Source organism: Procambarus clarkii, chromosome 8 (genome assembly GCF_040958095.1).
Source record: "Procambarus clarkii isolate CNS0578487 chromosome 8, FALCON_Pclarkii_2.0, whole genome shotgun sequence".
NCBI classification, from domain to species: domain Eukaryota; kingdom Metazoa; phylum Arthropoda; class Malacostraca; order Decapoda; family Cambaridae; genus Procambarus; species Procambarus clarkii.
The window spans coordinates 16,468,192-16,488,191 of NC_091157.1; the positions used below are offsets into that span (position 1 = coordinate 16,468,192).

The 20,000-nt window shown below is 43.1% G+C and overlaps 1 long non-coding RNA gene across 1 annotated transcript in view; it reads right to left on the minus strand.

Moving 5' to 3' along the window:
- Positions 1 to 3,987: 3,987 nt before the first annotated feature.
- The window catches only part of LOC123759579 (uncharacterized), a 60,626-nt gene continuing 44,613 nt past the window's right edge, over positions 3,988 to 20,000 (minus strand). Inside the window, exon 2 of the long non-coding RNA XR_006773056.2 lies at positions 3,988 to 6,705. This is a non-coding gene — a long non-coding RNA (uncharacterized lncRNA). The remainder of the gene's footprint in view (positions 6,706 to 20,000) is intronic.

The following is a 20,000-nucleotide window of genomic DNA, read 5'->3' on the forward strand; positions in this document are numbered from 1 at the left end:
TATATATTATATATATATATTATATATATATTATATATATTATATATATATATATATATATATATTATATATATATTATATATATATTATATATATATATTATATATATATATTATATATATATATTATATATATATATTATATATATATTATATATATTATATATATATATATATATATTATATATATTATATATATATATATAATATATATATATATATATATATATATATATATATATATATATATATATATATGTCGTACCTAATAGCCAGAACGCACTTCTCGGCCTACTATACAAGGCCCGATTTGCCTAATAAGCCAAGTTTTCCTGAATTAATATATTTTCTCTAATTTTTTGCTTATGAAATGATAAAGCTACCCATTTCATTATGTATGAGGTCAATTTTTTTTTATTGGAGTTAAAATTAACTTAGATATATGACCGAACCTAACCAACCCGACCTAACCTAACCTTTATAGGTTAGGTTAGGTTAGGTACCCGAAAAAGTTAGGTTAGGTTAGGTTAGGTAGGTTAGGTAGTCGAAAAACAATTAATTCATGAAAACTTGGCCTATTAGGCAAATCTGGCCTTGCATAGTAGGCTGAGAAGTGCGTTCTGGCTACTAGGTACGACATATATATATATAATATATATATATATATATATATATATGTCGTACCTAGTAGCCAGAACGCACTTCTCAGCCTACTATGCAAGGCCAGATTTGCCTAATAAGCCAAGTTTTCATGAATTAATTTTTTTCCAACTACCTAACCTACCTAACTTTTTCGGCTACCTAACCTAACCTAACCTATAAAGATAGGTTAGGTTAGGTTAGGTTAGGTTAGGTTAGGTTAGGTTAGGTAGGGTTGGTTAGGTTCGGTCATATATCTACGTTAATTTTAACTCCAATAAAAAAAAATTGACCTCATACGTAATGAAATGGGTAGCTTTATCATTTCATAAGAAAAAAATTAGAGAAAATATATTAATTCAGGAAAACTTGGCTTATTAGGCAAATCGGGCCTTGCATAGTAGGCTGAGAAGTGCATTCTGGCTATTAGGTACAACATTATATATATATATATATATATATATATATATATATATATATATATATATATATATATATATATATATATATTATATATTCTGCGATCAATCAGTGTTTTTGCTGTTATTACACTATATACAGTGGTACCTCGGAATACGAGCAGGATCTGCTCGGAAAATGTGCCTCGGAAGGCGAGGGTTACCTCAGAACACGAGTTTGTTGATACGTGTACAGGCCGACTAGAGCATGGTGGCACGGCGATCACGCCTCAGTTTACCAGTGTCTCGCGCCCAGTGACTATCCCACCTGAATTCTTCACAAGGATTTACAGTTTTTTGTCGTTTTTTTGGCCATTTGAGCATTAAAGTTGTCGTTATTTGTTGAAAAAACTCACCCAGATAAAGCTGTAGCAAGCCATTGCATTGACCTTTTAAATGACAATGTGATGTCTTGCTACAGACAAGTGTTAAAATGTAGGGAAAAACAAGTGTCTTTAGACAGATTCTTAGTAAAACAAGCAAGTCTTAGTGGTATGCAGGCAAAATGTGCCAGAGTGTGCATACCAGTGAAGTCCTCACTGCCTGATGTTATAATGGAAGGAGACTCCCCTTCCAAACAGTAACACCTCTCCTCCTCCCTCCTCCTCACATCTTTCATACACCAACAGCAGTCCTAAGGAAGGGTAAGTAATAACTTGAACATAGTTTTGTAGGTTTATTTAGATGAATTAGGTATAAAAATTTAGTTTGATGTGGGGTTTTTGGGGTAGTCAGGAACGGATTAATTCATTTCCCATTATTTCTTATGGGGAAATTAGCTTCGGAATACGAGCTGTCTCCAGGAACGGATTAAACTCTTAAACCAAGATACCCCTGTACATACATTGTACATACTTATCTACATATGTGTTCACCATAGCAAACCACTAAGTTGGTATGGTGAGCCCAAAAAACAAGAGTGGGCTGCCACACCAAGCCAGCCCTCCCTCCCTCCTTCAACACCTAACTCGCCAACATTACTTCTCTCACAATACTGTTTGTGGTTTTATTATGCTACATAAACACACGTTATATATATAAGTAACTGCATGTTTTATTCACCATAACTGTACAACTAAGCTGGTATGGTGTCCAAACAACATAGTGGCAACAAAAAACTGCATAATAAGTCACACAGCATCCAGCAGACAATGCTAGGAGACGACGCCAACTCACCCCTCCCTCCTCACCAAGATTACTCCTCCCACTATACTACGCACATCGCTAATTCTCGCCACAATCCTGCTATTATCAGAATCCTGGTCACTAAATCCTGTAAATGAATAATTTTCCACAAGTTTATTTTGTAAAGGAACATGAAAAGTTGTTTGAAGATTCTCAGATGGACAAAATGATGGCAGTGTGCTGTGAACATCTTAAACAGGATTGATTTACTGATATCTGAACATTGTACACAGTCTTTACCAGTCAGGCTCTTCTGTAATACTATCATGGCTAAATAATACCAGTTATATATATTTTTACATTTTAGGTGATGCTGTGGTCACAACCTGAACAGTAGTGCTGTTAGCTCATGCTGTGTGCGCCAGCCTTGGTTGCTCACTCAGTACTGAGGCTCTCACACCCAGGAATGTTGCCCACCATATTTTCTTTTTTAAATGGCATCTGTTTATCAGAGCCCTGAGGAAGCTGATGTGAACCTTGTGTAGCAGTAGGAGTTTTGAATGCTACGCTATACCTACGAGTGCCCTGAAGCACCTTACACACCACCGATCTAGTGCCTCAAGGCGCATTGCGCAGTGCAGTGCTTAATATCTGCTTGTAATTGTTTAATGTCTTCAGCAGAGGTAATTTTCATGCTGATTTTTGTGTCATCTGCAAAGGATGATACAAAGCTGTGACTTGTATTTTTGTCTATATCTGATATGAGATTAAGGAAAAGCAGTGGTGCAAGGACTGTACCCTGAGGTACAGGGCTTTTAACTGTTAATCTACAGCAGTTATTAACTACCAAATCTACACAGTAAAATAACATTCTGGAGTAAACGACATGGAAGAAAATGCAGAATAGAATCAGTGAAGAGCAGGGGTGACATAGGCACAATCAAAGAACACAGTACTGTATAAACATCAGAGGGCCAGATCAGGCCTTGGGCCAAACCAGCTTTCGGGCCAGACTAGACTAGATCTCAGGCCAGGCCAAGCCAGGTCTGTTAGGTTAGGTCTAGCCAGGCCAAGCCAGGCCTCGCCAAGCCAACCCTCATGCCAGACCGGGCCAGGCCAGGCATACACTGCTACTTTGACCCACCCATCCCTAGCTTCACTGCAGACTTTCAGTATCATGGAATAAAATGTGTCATATCAACAATTACAATACTCGGATTACAATCCAACAAATAATAAAATTAGATTAAAAAAGTTTATTAATATGAATAAGGAATACACAATGTACAGAATTAACGAATACAAATGTTGACTGGGGTAGAAGCTAGCTGCCTCCCCACCTCCCACTAATACATCCCCTTCACCACTGACACCACCATTATTATGAATTCTTTATTTTGCCTATGGACTATGATAGAGCAATGTGTTACAAACAACTGAAATGATAACATTTTCTCAGCTAATTTGGTGAAAAGCAAACAGTGAGTGAAGCATCGAGGTGCCAGCCAGGTGTTGCCAATTTAGCTGATCACTCAGGCCAGACCAGCCTTGTGGTGGACACGTCTCTACTCCCCGTTGACACCACCTGCCTCCTCTAACACTCACCGCTAATGCCTGGTTACCTGGTTGATGGGGTTCTGGGAGTTCTTCTACTCCCCAAGCTCAGCCCGTGGCCAGGCTTGACTTGTGAGAGTTTGGTCCACTAGGCTGTTGCTTGGAGCGGCCTGCAGGCCCATATATCCACCGTAGCCCGGTTGGTCCAGTACTCCTTGGAGGAGTGCAACCTGCCTCTCCTGACTACTTCCACCACCTGCCTTCCCTGACAACTTCCACCACTGACCTCCTCTGCCTTCTCTGACAACTTCCACCACTGACCTCACCTGCCTTCCCTGACAACTTCCACCACTGACACCACATGCTTCCCCTGACAACTTCCCCTACTGACACCACCTGCCTTCAATCACAACAACTTTCACCAGACATCACCTGCCTCTGACCAACTTTCACCACTGACACCACCTGACTCCACTTACCCCCCTGACAACAACTCTCACCAATGCCCCCCGACACCATTTTATCATCCTTCAACCCCTTCTCCCTAGAAACAATGGGGTAAGCATAATAAAACTGTATAACTGTTTACACTTTGGTAAATCATAGTTGATGACAGCCACCTCCCGATGCCCCGTCTCAGTGATCGCTTAGATGAACAATCCTCACTTAATCGAACATTTGTATGTTCCACTGAACATTTAGTACCAAATTCAATTTGTTCGGACTATCTGGGAATTTGTTGAAATGTGGATCATTAGAGTAAGGATGCACTGTAGTGCATACAGTTTGGGGGTTAATTTTTTTTTTTTTTTTTTTTTTTTTTGTAATTGGGCAGCAAGCATGAATATTGATAGCTGCACTTCATAGAGGTTAAGAACCTTTTTAAACACTTTAAAGTGCTAATTTTTGTCTTCTGTATGAACTCTTATATGTTTTACAAGATTTGATTTTGTGGTAAATTCTTTTAGACATGCTGAACACTGAAATTTCTCTCCAGTATGAATTCGCATGTGCGCTACTAAACTATCTTTTCGTAAGAAATCTTTTACACATACTGCACACTGATATGATTTCTTTACTGTATGAATATTCATGTGTTTAACAAGAGCAGAGTTACATGAAAAGTCCTTTAAACACACTGAACATCGATGGCATTTCTCTCCTGTATGAATATTCATGTGTGCTACTAAACTATCCTTTCGTGAAAAATCTTTTTGACACACTGAGCACTTAAATGGTTTCTCTCCTGTATGAGCTCTCATATGTTGTATGATGGCTGATTTTTGTGAGAAATTTCTTAAACACACTGAACATTGATAGTGCATTTCACCTGTATGAACTCTCCTATGCCTTGCCAAATGTGTTTGTTGTGTAAATTCTTTTAGGCACACTGAACACTGATATGGTTTCTCTCCAGTATGAACTCTCATGTGTATTAATAAACGATCTTTTTGTGAAAAGTCTTTCATACATACTACACACCTAAATTCTCTCTCTCTTGTATGAACTTTCTTATGTAATACAAGACTATTTTTTCGTGAAAATTCTTTATGACACACTGAACACTGATATGATTTTTCTTCTGCATTAATTCTGTTTTTCTTTAGTACATAATCATTTAAGTTACCATTTAAGTGGTCACTGGTCAGATGTTGGGATGCAGGGACCGTGATTCCAGAAGCCATTATTAGATACAGATATATATGTATTTTAACATGAGATTTTCTAGAAATATATCAAAAGTATAGTCTCTTCTTGGTATGTATTGATACTTGCATTTCTAATACCTTCCTTCACTTGAAGATTGAAGAATTGAAAACATACAATTTTCTCATTCATAAATTCAAATGATGATATTTTAAGAGGAAATGTATTCTTATAAAATCTGAGATTACACTGACATCAATTATATTTAGTATACCCAGTACACTGTTACTAATAAACATTTGTATGAGAAGTACAGTACTTAAAACACAAACCTTGAATATACTGTACTCTATTTCTGCAGGATTATGGTTTTTGTAAGAATTATGAACACTGAATGAAGATGTTAGAAGTTTATACTATGAGCTTTCTTTTGAATAAATTAAATATTTTTAAACAAAATTTAAGCTTGAATTAATGTTTGAATGACTTTATAATGTACTGCATAGGTTTCTAATAATAACAACATAACATACTTTTGCAAGGAATTGACACTCGTACAGCACAAAATGAATTAAACGAGAATAATATCATTAAACAATAATACTTAAGAGTATATATACTGTATACTACAAATTACTGAAACTGAGGTGGAAGAAATTTAACATTGTTACATGGTTTCAATAAATGCCTTCTGATAAATTTGCTTCATATGGGGTGAACTTCAGTCTGCCAGTGAAGTACAGTGACGCCTCGCTTAACAAATTTAATCCGTTCCGGCACCAAGCTCATCATGTGAGATGCTTGTCTTGCGAAACAACAATAACACTGTCGTCGGAGGCATCCGAGAACCAGTGGGAATGCTAGGAAGCACCATGTGGTTTGCTCGTTAATCGAGACAAATTTTCTTCAAGTGACTAGCTCATTACTCGAAATGCTCGTAACTGGAGTCGCTCGTCACTCGAGGTTCCACTGTGTTACATAATGATGGTAATGATAATGCACACGCAATACAGTACTGTATATACAATATGCAACACAATAATGCAATACACAATACAGTATTGATAATGCACATGCAATACGTCAGATGAATAGCACCTATGAAATTATTTCAATTAGCAAAGTAAATATGCCTTTACAGGCTGCCGGGGTAGTGAATGTAGTAGTCAATATGTTGTGATAAGTCTTAAGATCTTGTGTTGAAGTAAATCATTTAGTATCATTCACAGATGCTGAGAGAGCATATATAGCAGTTGCTACAATTGTAATTTCTCCAGTGCAACCTGTGAAATGAAAGAACTTGGAATTAGTAATGCTTAAATTTTACTAATACAGTATTCAAAAACCTTCATAACAAGTTTTTACATCTTTTACAAAGTAACATATGCATAGGCTTTACTTAGGTTGCTTTAATTGACCTCTGCATAATTTGGTTAGGCCAAAATGTGTAAAAATAAATTTAGGCAAGGTCAGTTTTTGGGTCACACAAACACACACACACAGTATATGCTTTAATTGTTTACCTAAACGTTGTTATATGATTAACCACTACACTGCTCTGCATTAAAATACGACACACTCGTGGTGCGGCAAAAATAAATTCAAGGTCACTAGGCTCCGCCACCCTGTGGGGCGGCAGTTGCAGTTAATATAATGTTTCACAATTATTTTGATGTTTCTCATTCATTTCTCCTCTAGTTTTATGTTGTAATGTTATTCAAAAGTGTGTAATTTGTGGAATTTAGAGTGTTCAATGTGTGCAGCAAATTGGTATGCTCAAAATTATGGGGCTCATGTGTGTGACATGTATATTATATTCTATGATCAATCAAACAGTGTTTTTGCTGTTATTACACTATATACACATTGTATACACCTATCCACATGTGTGTTCACCATAGCGAACCACTAAGTTGGTATGGTGGGTCCAAACACAAGAGTGGGCTGCCACACCCAGCCAGCCCTCCCTCACTCCTTCAACACCTAACTTGCCAACATTACTCCTCCCACAATACTGTTTGTGGTGTTATATATAACATGTGTATATAGTGTAATAAGTATCTACATGTTTTATTCACCGTAACTATATTAATAAGCTGGTATGGTGTCCAAACAGCATAGTGGCCCTGCATAACAAGTCACACAGCAGATAACAGCCTCCCTCACTCCCTTATCTAAATGGCTCCTCCCAACATAAGCCTTTTGTTGTTATATATAACATGTGTATAGAGTGTAATAAGTATCTACATTTGTGTTCACCATAGCGAACCACTAAGCTAGTATGGTGACTCTAGACAATAACATATTGCCACACACCAGCTGACACCACTCTCCCTCCCTCCCTCACCAACAGCAAATAAGTAATTATCAAAAGAAGGCACCAAACCGGGAAGGCTATGTAGCACCATCAAATGCGCAGAATAATCAGAGGGCGCTAAATATCACCAAGGATGCCAATACGAGAACAAAAACGCATAAGGCGAACGATATCAAAAGTATCCGAGTCACCAAGAATTCTACTGAGGGACAGGTGACCGCGAGGGGCGGTCAGAAAGCAAGACACACACTCGTCCTGGAAGTCAGGACATTCAACAAGGATATGTACGACCGTAAGAGGGGACAATGCATTTTGGACAATAAGGAGCAGGGCGGCGCTCCATCAACTGACCATGGGTTAAGCGAGTATGGCCAATACGCAACTTCGCCAGTTGTTTCTCATCGCCGGTTACGGTGGTAGGAGGACGGCCACAAGGAAACACAACATTTAAGAGTACATAGTTTGTTACCAGTAACAGACGACCAAGAAGTCTGCCAACGGGTAAGGACTGAGGAATGGATAACCGGGTAAAAGTCGGAATATGGAATACCTTTACGAGAGATGGGACAAGAGCGGACAGCTTCCTTGGCGGCAGCATCCGCACGCTCATTTAAAGACACACCAATATGGCTGGGAACCCAACAAAACTCAACCGACTTAAATTTACTGTGAACAAGAAACAGCCAATGCTGGATCTCGACAACTACTGGATGAACTGAATTAAAGGACCCGAGAGCCATGAGGGCACTATGAGAGTCAACAACAACTACAAAGGAAGACTGACAACGAGAAAGCAGGAGACGAAGAGCATAGAGAATAGCATAAAGCTCCGCTGTAAAGATGCTAGTCTCCGGAGGTAAGCGACACATATAAGTGCGATCAGGAAAAAAAACAGAGTAGCCAACACCGTCCGCAGACTTAGACCCATCGGTGAAGACAGAAACGGAGCGGGAGAAGAAAAGTGCTCAAGGAAAAGGCGTTTTAGAACCGTAGGAGGGGTAAAAGCTTTAGTGATACGGGTCAAGGATGTACAAAACCGCGGAAGAGGGACTCTCCACGGGGGCAAAGAAGGAACAACACGAGGAGAAACATTAGAAATACGAACGGAAAGAGAATCCTGGAGGCGAGATAACCAGACAGAAAGAGGGAGGTGGTGAAGAGGAACAGGAACCGCAGGAGGGGTAAAAGTTAAAGCACGACAGAGGCGAGAGGAAGGATGTTGTAAGGACCGTGCAAGATAGCGAAGACAGTAGCGATCACGGCGGTTCTGGAGAGACAGGAAGCCAGTGTCAACATACAAGCTAAGGACGGGAGTCGAACGAAAGGCACCAGAACTGAGGCGCAACCCAATATGGTGCAAAGCATCAAGATGGCGAAGAGTAGAAGGAGAAGCAGACGAGTAAGCAGGGCAACCATAATCGAGCTTAGACAGGACGAGAGAGGAATGTAAAGCAAGGAGAGTGCGCCTATCTGCCCCCCCAAGAAGTATGGGACAAGACCCGAAGGAGGGTAAGGGCCTTAGAGCACTCAACACGGAGGTAAGAGATATGGGGAGACCAAGACAAACGAGTGTCAAGGAATAACCCCAAAAGCTTCGCGGAATCTTTGTACTCAAGGGGATGACCATAAAGTGACAGAGGGACGAAGAACGACCCGTTTCCGCGTAAAAGTCATGGCACAAGTCTTAGATGTAGAGAACTTGAAGCCATGATCGGTGGCCCAAGACGACATGGCATCAATTGCAAGTTGAAGCCGACGCTGAAGGAGAGGCGAATCATCACCCTGACAGCAAAGGGTAAGATCGTCGACATAGAGAGCGGAGAAGACACCTGAAGGAAGAGAGGAAAGAAGACCATTGAGGGCAACCAGAAAGAGTAGTGCTCAGAACACTACCCTGGGGCACACCTTCGTATTGCTGAAAAGTGGCAGAGAGAGCGGTACCAAGGCGCACCCGAAAGGAACGACGAGAGAGGAAGCTGCGGAGAAAGAGAGGGAGATGACCACGAAGGCCAAAAGAATGAAGTTGAGATAAAATATGATATTGCCAAGTGGTGTCGTAAGCCTTTTCCAGGTCAAAAAGGACGGCAACAACAGAGGTCTTCGCAGCAAAAGCAGTACGAATATAGACCTCCAAGTTCACCAGGACATCTGTCGTGCTGCGTCACTTCCGGAAACCAAATTGAGAAGGGGAGAGGAGGTGATGGTGTTCCAGGGACCACATCAGACGAACATTAACCATACGTTCAAAGAGTTTGCAGACACAACTTGTGAGGGCAATAGGGCAAAAGTCCTTAGGGAAAGTACCCAGAGACCCGGGTTTGCAAACCGAGAGGACAACGGCATCGAGCCAGTCCTCAGGGACTGACGACGACTCCCAGATCCGATTATACAGACTCAGTAAATACCGAGACGTGCACGGAGGGAGATGGCGAAGCATCTCATAATGAATACCATCGGAGCCTGCCGCCGTAGAACCGCAGAGGGCCAGGGCAGAACGAAGTTCAGTGAGAGAGAAGGGATCATTATAGGGAAGCTGAAGACGAGTGCAGAAATCTAAAGGACGAGACTCAAGGACAGGTTTACGAAGAAGGAAAGATTGGGGAAGATGAAGACCAGAGCTAACAGAAGAAAAGTGGGAACCCAGTTCGGAAGCGACCTGCAATGGGTCCGCCACAAGAGTATCATGGAGGTGAAGGACCGGTGAAACATCGGGAACGAACTTACCCGCTATCTTGCGGATACACTTCCAGATCTGGGACAGAGGAGTTTCGGACTTAATTGTTGAGACATAAGATGCCCAACATTCACGTTTAGCCGTACGGATGGCCCTACGGGCCACCGCACTCGCTTTCCGAAAGAAAAGAAAAAAATCGGCGGTGCCTCTGCCACGCTTACAGCGGACAGCCCGAGCACAATCCGCATTCCACCAGGGAACGCACTTCCGCAAACCCCGAGAGGAAGAGCGAGGAATAGAGCGGAGGGCAGCGTTGAAGACAGTGTCATGAAAAAAGAGGAAAGCACGAGGGAGAGGCAGAAGGGAGAGGTAAGAGAGAGCAGCACTGAGGGTAAATAGGTTCCAGTCCGCCTTAGCAAACTGCCACCTAGAGAAGGAGAGGGAAGGGCGAAAAGAGAAAAAGGAAACAAGGATGGGGAAATGGTCACTGCCATGGAGGTCATCAAGAACCTGCCACGTGAAATCTAAGTAAAGAGAAGAGCAGAGAGAAAGATCAAGACAGGAAAGGGTACGAGTCCGAGAGTCCAAGTGAGTGGGCTCACCAGAATTCAGAAGAGACAGGGAAGAAGAGAGGAGAAACGGCTCAAGAAGGCGACCTCGGGTATTCGCCAGAACATCACCCCATAGAGAATGCCGACAATTGAAATCACCCAGCAGGAGCACAGGCTCCGGCAAGGAGTCCAGGTGGTGTTTCAAATCAGGAAGAGAAAGCGGGACACTTGGGGGGAGATAAATGGAACAAACTGTGTACCATTTCCCCACAAAGTTACGAGCAGCAAAACAATGGAGAGGCGAAGGAAAAAGTAAGGGGACAAAGGGAACATCAGCGCGAATCAAGAGAGCAGAAGAATTAGGAGCCCCAGCAACGGCTGGGGGGTGGAGAGAGAAAGGAATAGCCACGAAAACGACCAGGACGAGCACCAAGCATTGGCTCCTGAAGACAAACACAAAGGGGCGAAAACCGCGAAATTAGAAGTTGGAGTTCGAGGAAATTGGCGTAAAAACCTCGAACGTTCCATTGAAGAATAGACATCGACTAGAAGAGAAAGGACAACAACAGAGAACAAGGAAGAAACAAAGGCGAAAGAGCAACAGAGCACGTTAAAGAATATCAGGGTCGGGATCAGGGTCAGCAAAGTCAGGGTTAGGGGGCATGGGTAAACTGAGCAAAGATGGAGGGAAGGAAGCGGGAGAACAGACTAGAGGTGGGCGGGCAGGGGTCCGGAAGAGGAGGAAGAGGAGGAGACAACAGAGAGGAGCAGTCAAGGACAGCAGCAGGAAGAGGGGATGTAGAAAGAGGGGAGCGCACCTCAGCAAGGGCAGCAACCGAGAGGGAAGCGGGAGCCAAAGAAACCTCCATAGCAGGAATAGGGGGCGCAACCACTGAAATGGGAGGGGAAGGAGCAATAGAGCCAGTAGTAGGGGCCGAGGAAGAAAGCGAAGCCTTCTTACCCGCCGGGGAGGAGGAAGGAGAGGAGCCAGGCTTACGCTTCTGACGCAAAGAGACCGGTGTCCCAGCAACTACGTACTGGGCAACGGATTCCAGCGTCTCAACAGGAGAAGCTGAACGAGAGCACACACGACGGCTGTTAGGAGAGCGATGGATATCCGCCTGCACCGACAGGCGGCGGGGAGAGTCAATAGATGAAGGAGAAGGATGGGAAGGAGGATCGGAGGGAGGCGAGGAAGAAGACACAGGAGACATGACAGACCAGGTAGAAAGAAGGGGAACCTCAGACAGAGGACCAGGAGGGGGACCCTTCGGGACAGAACTCAAAGGAACAGAGGAGGGGCCAGTGGGCGAATCAGGGTCCAAGGCCCAGAAACGGTTGTGAATCTGAGGAAGTTGGGAAGGACGAGGAGAGAAAGAGCGCAACACGCGAGCATAAGAGACATTAGCATAAGGCGGGAGCCGGCAAACCTGGCGCCTCGCCTCGGGAAAAGATAAACGCTCCTGATGCTTCAAGTTGAGGATGGCTGCCTCAAGCTTATAATGGATACAGACACGGGAGAAGGTAGGATGGGCCTCACCGCAGTTGAGGTAGCGAGTTTGGGGAGAAGTGCACTCCGACTTAGAATGACCTTCACACCCACACAAAGGACAGAGAGAGACAGTCCCAGAGCAGCGGAGGGCACCATGCCCAACCCTCCAGCACTTGTTACAAAGCCGAGGAGAAGGAATATACTCCTGGACAGAGCACCTGGCACCAGCAAGAATGACAGAGGATGGAAGGGTCTTACCATCAAAGGTGACCTTCACAACTCGAAGTGGTTGACGGCGACGACCACGAGGGGGACGAGTAAACGAGTCTATCTGGAGGACAGAATGGCCCTGGGCATCAAGGATATGTCGAATATCGTCGTCGCAGTCTCGCAGATCTCGAACACCGGTCGCAACATGGGGCGGGAGGAGAATAGTGCCAACACTGGCGTTCAACTGAACGTTCTTTGAGACCCGAACAGGGATCTCACCAAGGCAGGATAAGGCAGCCAAGCGGGAAGCTGCAACCTGAGAAGGAGCAGCAACGACACGTGTACCAAGACGAGTGGGGTTGAAAGTAACAGACGCATCCACGGAATCAATGAGATGCCGATGGAGGGAGAAATCATCAGGCGGCGCAGAATCAAGAGGGAGGAGATCAAAGTATTTGGCCCACGAAGCAGGACCAAATAAGGCCTGATACGCATCAGGCCTTAGTACAGGAAGGAAACGAGCGAGTGCGGCTGTGGCGCCAACGGCAATGAAAACCCCCAGAGAGAGAGTGGTCAAAAGGCGCAGTAGTCACAACGAGAGACTTAGCCGCACCAGGGGACGAAGTGGTCACCACTGGGGGCGTGAGGCTCGACCCAACCACAGAGGAGGGAGGGGAGCTGGGGGAAGAATTCGGGACGTCAAAGGAGGAGCAAGGTCGGGGCCCAATGCAGCGGGGGCTACAGAGCCCGGTCTTCCAATACAGGCCGACTCGGGGGCTTGGTTGCCCACCCCACGAGCCTGAGAGGGTACAACAGAAACATTTAACAACATAGAGACATAGAGAAAGAAATTCATCCACGAATGTGCCCCCATACCCACCATGGAGCCACAATTAGAGGCAGGACACCCAACAGGAAGCTATTGCCGATCATGCCGGGGCCCCCCTAGGGGTGCGTCATGAGTATACGCCCCACAAACACCACCTTAAGAACCGTCAGTCCGTCGAGATCGGGTTCAGCGACGAAAGGGGGATTGACAATAGAACGTTCCCCTTGCTCGAGACGTCGGGTACTACAGTTCTACGGGTGCAAGAGTATGCCTCCTCAAGCACCCGGGCGTCAAAATAGAAGAAGTCCAAAGGAAGAACCAAAACAAGCAAAAGGTCGGCAGGAAAAGACAAGCAGATAGGAGAAGAGGGGGGAGAAAAAAGAAACAAAAGGAAAAGTTAAAGCGATCCGGCACAATTAGAGAAGACAGCAGCAGGAGTGCAAGGCCACCAAAGGACAGAGGACTGTCCCACGGAGCATCACACTCCAGCAGCCATCCACTAAGCCCCCCTCACGACGCCAACGGGCCGGATGGGGAGGGGGTCCCTCACCAACAGTACTTCTTCCACCACTAATTCACATTGCTAATTCTCACCACAATCCTGCTATTATCAGAATCCTGGTTACTAAATCAAGTAAATGAATAATTTTCCACATGTTTATTTTATAAAGGAACACAAGAAGTCATTTGAAGAATTTTAGAAGGATGAAATAATGGCAATGTGTTGTGGCTAGCGCTGTGAACATCTTGAACAGCATTGATTCACTGATATCTGAACATTGTGTAGTCTTAATCACAGTCAAGCTATTCTGTAAAACTATCATGGCTAAATAATACCAGATACATATATTTGGAAAATTTTACATGATGCTGTGGTCACAAGCTGAACAGCAGTGCTGAGAGCTCATGCTGCGTGCGTCAGCCTTGGTGGCTCACTCAGTACCGAGGCTCTCACACCCGGGAATGTTGCCCACAATTTAAAAAAAATGGCATCTGTTTAGGAGAGCCCTCCAGTATCTTCCACATGTATATTATTTGATATCTCTCTCGTCTTCTTTCTAGCGAGTACATTTGGAGAGCTTTGAGACGATCCCAATAATTTAGGGGCTTTATCATGTTTGTGTGTGCCGTATATGTTCTCTGTATTCCCTCTTTTTTGGCAATCTCTCCTGCTCTGAAGGGGGAAGTGAGTACTGAGCAGTACTCAAGACAGGACAACACAAGTGACTTGAAGAGTACAACCATTGTGATGGGATCCCTAGACTTGAAAGTTCTCGTAATCCATACTATTATTTTTCTGATTGCCGCAATATTTGCTTGTTTATGCTCCCTAAAGGTTAGGTCGTCGGACATCATTATTCCCAAATCCTTGACATGGTGTTTTCCTACTATGGGCAGATTCGATTCTGTTTTGTACCCTATATTATGTTTCAGATTCTCATTTTTGCCGTACCTAAGTACCTGGAATTCATCACTGTTAAACATCAAGTTATTTTCTGCTGCCCAATCGAAAACTTTGTTGTTATCTGCTTGTAGTTTTTCAATGTCTTCCGCAGAGGAAATTTTCATGCTGATTTTTTTGTCATCTGCAAAGGATGACACGAACTTGTGACTTGTAATTTTGTCTATATCTGATATGAAAATCAGGAAAAGCAGTGGTGCAAGAACTGTTCCTTGAGGTACAGAGCTTTTAACTGCGCTTGGACTCTATTATATTTGATTGACTGTTACTCTTTGTGATCTGTTCGACAGGATATTCAGTATTCCTACTTTATTTCAGTATTCAGTATTCAGCGTCCTACTTTACCAGTTATTCCCATTGACCTCATTTTGTGCACTATCACTCCATGATCACATTTGTTAAATGCCTTTCCAAAGTCTGTGTATACTACCTCTGCATTTTGCCTTTCTTCTAGAGCTTCTGTGATTTTGTCATAGTGGTTGAGTAACTGTGACAGACAGGATCTTCCTGCTCTAAATCCATGTTGTCCTGGGTTGTGTAGTTCATTATTTTCCATAAAGCTAGAAATTTGATTCCTAATCACTCTTTCAAAAACTTGTGTGTGTGATGTTAGTGCAACTGGTCTACAATTTTTTGCCAAAGCTTTACTACCCCCCCCCCCACCCCCATGTGCAGGAGCTATATCTGCTGATTCAAGTGCAGCTGGTATCTTCCCTATATCCAGGCTCTTTCTCCATATTATGCTGAGCGCTCGTGCTACTGGTACTTTACATTTCTTAATGAATATTGAATTCCACGAGTCAGGCCCAGGAGCTGAGTGCACGGGCATACTGTAGACACTCGGTTATCCGGGATTCGAATATCTGGAAGATGCCCTTATACGGCCAAAATCGTGACCGGATAAAGTTCTCAATATCCGGCCAAAATGTCCATAGGAGCTGGAAAATCAGGTGTTTGTCCGGATAAAAAATCTGGGCCGGTTAACTTGCTGCCGATGTTGCAATATCCGGACAGTCGGCCAGACAGGGAGTGAATTATCCGGAGACGAAAGCCAGTCCGCGGGCTGTACCGTATTAATCCTGTATGACTGTGGCTCGAGGCACATGGTGTAGGAGGGGGTGGGGGTGGGTGGGTCGTGTCAGGAGAGAGGGGAGCGTTGGGAGGGAGGGACCAACTGGGGGGATAAGGGGGAATGTGGAGCGCCCTATATACTACAGTATAGGAATTACCATTAATTTTAAAACAATTCATCATAGCCAAAAAAAATCCTAGTAATTATATAATAGAAAATACTATACAAGTTTCCTAAAAACAATTTGCACAGGCTGAAGTTGCCTTCAAAAATATTGTGATCTTTTTCCTCCTGGCGGCCTACATAACATGCCTCCCTGCCCCAAGTGGACCCATCCAGGCCTGGTCAAGCCATGTGCTCTCATCCCTCATGTTATACCAGAGGGCCTTGCCATTAGTGAAATATTTTTTTAAATAACTTTTATTTTCATAGTAACTTTGAGCATTTTTGGCCAAGACTATGTCTGGTAGCAGCATCAATTGTTCTGGAGGTGTTAAGAGGAAGAAAGTTGTCCTAACACTTAAGGACAAGTTACGTGTTGTGCAACTTTGTGAAAATGGCCGGTCGACCTCAAGTGTTGCCAAGGAATTTAATATAGGCACTAGTACTGTTTTTGATATTAGGAAACAAAAAGAGAAATATCTGAAATACATTTCAACAAGTGAGAGTGAAGGTGCAAGTACTAGCAGAGGGTGTGGTAGAAAAACTTTGAACTTCAACGCATGTACAGTTGGATGAGTGTGTGTACAAATGGTTTGCTCAGCACCACACAGCTGGCATGACAATTCGAGGCCCAGAAATACAAAATGCTGCAAGCAGGTTTGCAGGAAGATTTGGAATAGAGGATTTCCAAACCAATGAAGGGTGGGTTGCAAGGTTTAAAGGGAGGCACAATATTGTGAAGAGGAAAATTGTTGATGAAAAATTGAGTGCAGATACAAGCAGTGTAGAACCATTTAAACATAAATTAAGAACATACATTTTGGAAAATAATTTATATTCTTATCAAATTTATAATACAGATGAAACTGGACTGTATTGGAGGAGTTAGCCAGAAAAAACTCTAGCAATGAGGAGTTAGGGTTGTGTGCTAGGCCGTAAGGTTAACAAGGACAGGCTGTCGGCCATATGTGTGTGAATGCTGACGGCACAGACAGAATTACGTGTGCAATTGTTGGCAAATCAAAGAAACCAAGAGCCTTGCAACATTGCTTGGACAGACTGCCAGTGAAATATTATAACTCAAAGAATGCATGGTTTACACAGGAGATCTTTCTTTCCTGGTTTCATGATGTGTTCTGCAGGGAAGTTCGTGACTATCAAGTTAAGAAACTCAAAGTAAGGCCGAGCAAAGTTCGGGCTTTGCTGCTGCTTGATAATGCGCCTGCCCACTCCAGAATTGACACGTTAACCTCACATGATAGCAAGATAACGTGTAAGGCACTTCCTCCTAATACAACCTCTCTCATCCAGCCTATGGATCAGGGAGTTATCTGTGTCACAAAGAGGTTGTACACCAAAAAGATGCTCAACAAAGTTTTGGTGGTTTTGCCTCTTCCAGAAGATGTTAAACTCGGTGTGGATAACGGCTAAAAAAAAACTGAGAATTTGAAGAACTATACAATCAAGGAAGCCATCTATAACTGGGCCAAGGTGTCGAGTGACAAAGGAATCGACTTAGAAGAATTCCTGGAAAAAACTCCTCACGTTTATGGTCAGCAATGAGGAGGATGAAGAAATGGATTTTGAAGGATTTACAGACGAAATCCATGGAATGTTCAGAAATGCCGGCAAAAACTTAGAAAGACAGGATGTGGTTGATTGGCTTGAAAAAGATGCCAATGACCCAGGATATGGTGTGATGAGTGAAGACGAGATTCTCCAGTCTGTTACTGGCGAGGTCGACGAAGATGAGGAGGATGAAGAGGACAGTGAAGAACCAACACTAATGACCACGAAATACAGTGTACTCATGACCTATGTTGACCGATTAACCCTTAAATGGCGCCTGGCTATTTAGCATGTGTCACCCACAGGTGCATACCTAAGAAAAAAAATAATTATTTTTTCTTCTAAACCTATTAATTTGTGTTCACTGATCATGGGGAAAATAATAAAAAAATTGTAAGTGGCATATATTGCCTGCTATAGGGCGGGGAAGTCTGGCAAAAAACAGGCGCTGACTCAGTGCGCGTCCCAGGCGGTCTGTTGCTCGCCAGCTGTCAGGCCGGAGTTGCCACAAAGAGATAATTACCTAATTATTTCAATGTCTCTGATTGATTTTTCATAGTTTTTTTGCTGTAATATTATTCAATAGTGTGTAGTGTGATATATTTATGTAATAAAATGAGTGAATCATCGCTGTACTCAAAAATATGGTGTGCATATTGTTGATTCAATTATGTTCATCAAACAGTGAACAAATACTTTGTCGGTTATTACATTATATACAAAAGTTATATGTAAGTATCTGCATGTTTTGTTCACCATAACGAACCACTAAGTAGCTAATATGAGTCAAAAAGTAATGAGGAGTGACCGCCACACACCAGCCAGCCACTCACTCCCTCAACACTTCACTCGCCCACATTCTCCTCCTACCATACTGTTTTTGCTTTTATTCACTATATACAGACGTTATATATAAGTATCTACATTAGTGTTCACCATAACGAACCACTAAGTTGGCATGCAGAGTGGCAGTGGCAGCCAGTGGCAGCCCGCCACTGGCTGCTACTTCCTCCCTCCCTCAAGTCACCTGACTCACCCACATTCTCCTCCCTCAATACTGTTTTTGCTTTTATTCACTATATACAGACGCTATATGTAAGTACAGTATCTACATCCGTGTTCACCATAACGAACCACTAAGTTGGTATTCTGAGTGTCCTCGGCTAAGGACATTGAAAAACTTCAAGCTGATATTAATAAAGTTTTCGACTGGGCATCAGAAAATAACATGATGTTTAACAGTGATAAATTCCAGGTACTCAGGTACGGTAAAAATGAGGACCTTAACCCTCAAACCGCGCATATCATATATAAATGATATCAGTGACAAAACCGAAACCGCGCACATCATTTATATATGATTTCGTGTCTAGCACTATAATTTAAACTCCCCGCCTGGGATAGGGGCAGCTATAGTACAGCCACGACCGATAGTTGCCAGATGCCACCTAGAAAAAAAATCCAGGCCAACATTCTTGGGTGTTACAGCATCAGTATTGAGCAAGCCACCAAGGCTGGCGCACGCAGCACGAGCTCACAGCACCGCTGTTCAGCTTGTGACCACAGCATCGCCTACAAATACCATAATATATATGATACTGCTATTATTTAGCAGTGATAGTATTACTGAAGCCCCCTGACTGTGATAAAACTGACCAGGATTCTGATAATAGCAGGATTGTGGTGATATTTAGCGCTGTGCTCCATGGAGGGAGGCGTAAGGCTGTGCGAGGGAGGGTTGTGGCGTCGTCTTCTGACTGTGTGTGGCCACCATTTATTGACTGCACTCACCATACCAGCTTAGTGGTTCGATATGGTGAACACAAATGTAGATACTTATATATAACGTGTGTATAGAGTGTGATAACAGCGAGAGGAGTAGGTTGGGAGCCGCCATTTTGGTGAGGGAAGAGCGTCGTCTGCACGTCTTGTCATGGTGTTTACTGATGGCCACTATGGTCTTTGGGCACCATACCAGCTTATTTGTTCAGGTATGGTGAATAAAACAGGTAGATACTTATATATAATGTGTGTATATAGCGTAATAACACCACAAACAATATTGTTGAAGGACAAATATTAGTGCGTCTGGCCTTGAGGGCGGCCGCCAATCAGCTGACTGTGTGAGTAGCTACGTCTTTGTGGCCTTTACTCACTATACAAGCTTAGATGTACAGTTATGGTGAACAAAACATGTAAATACGTATATATAACGTCTGTGTATAGTGAATAAATACAGA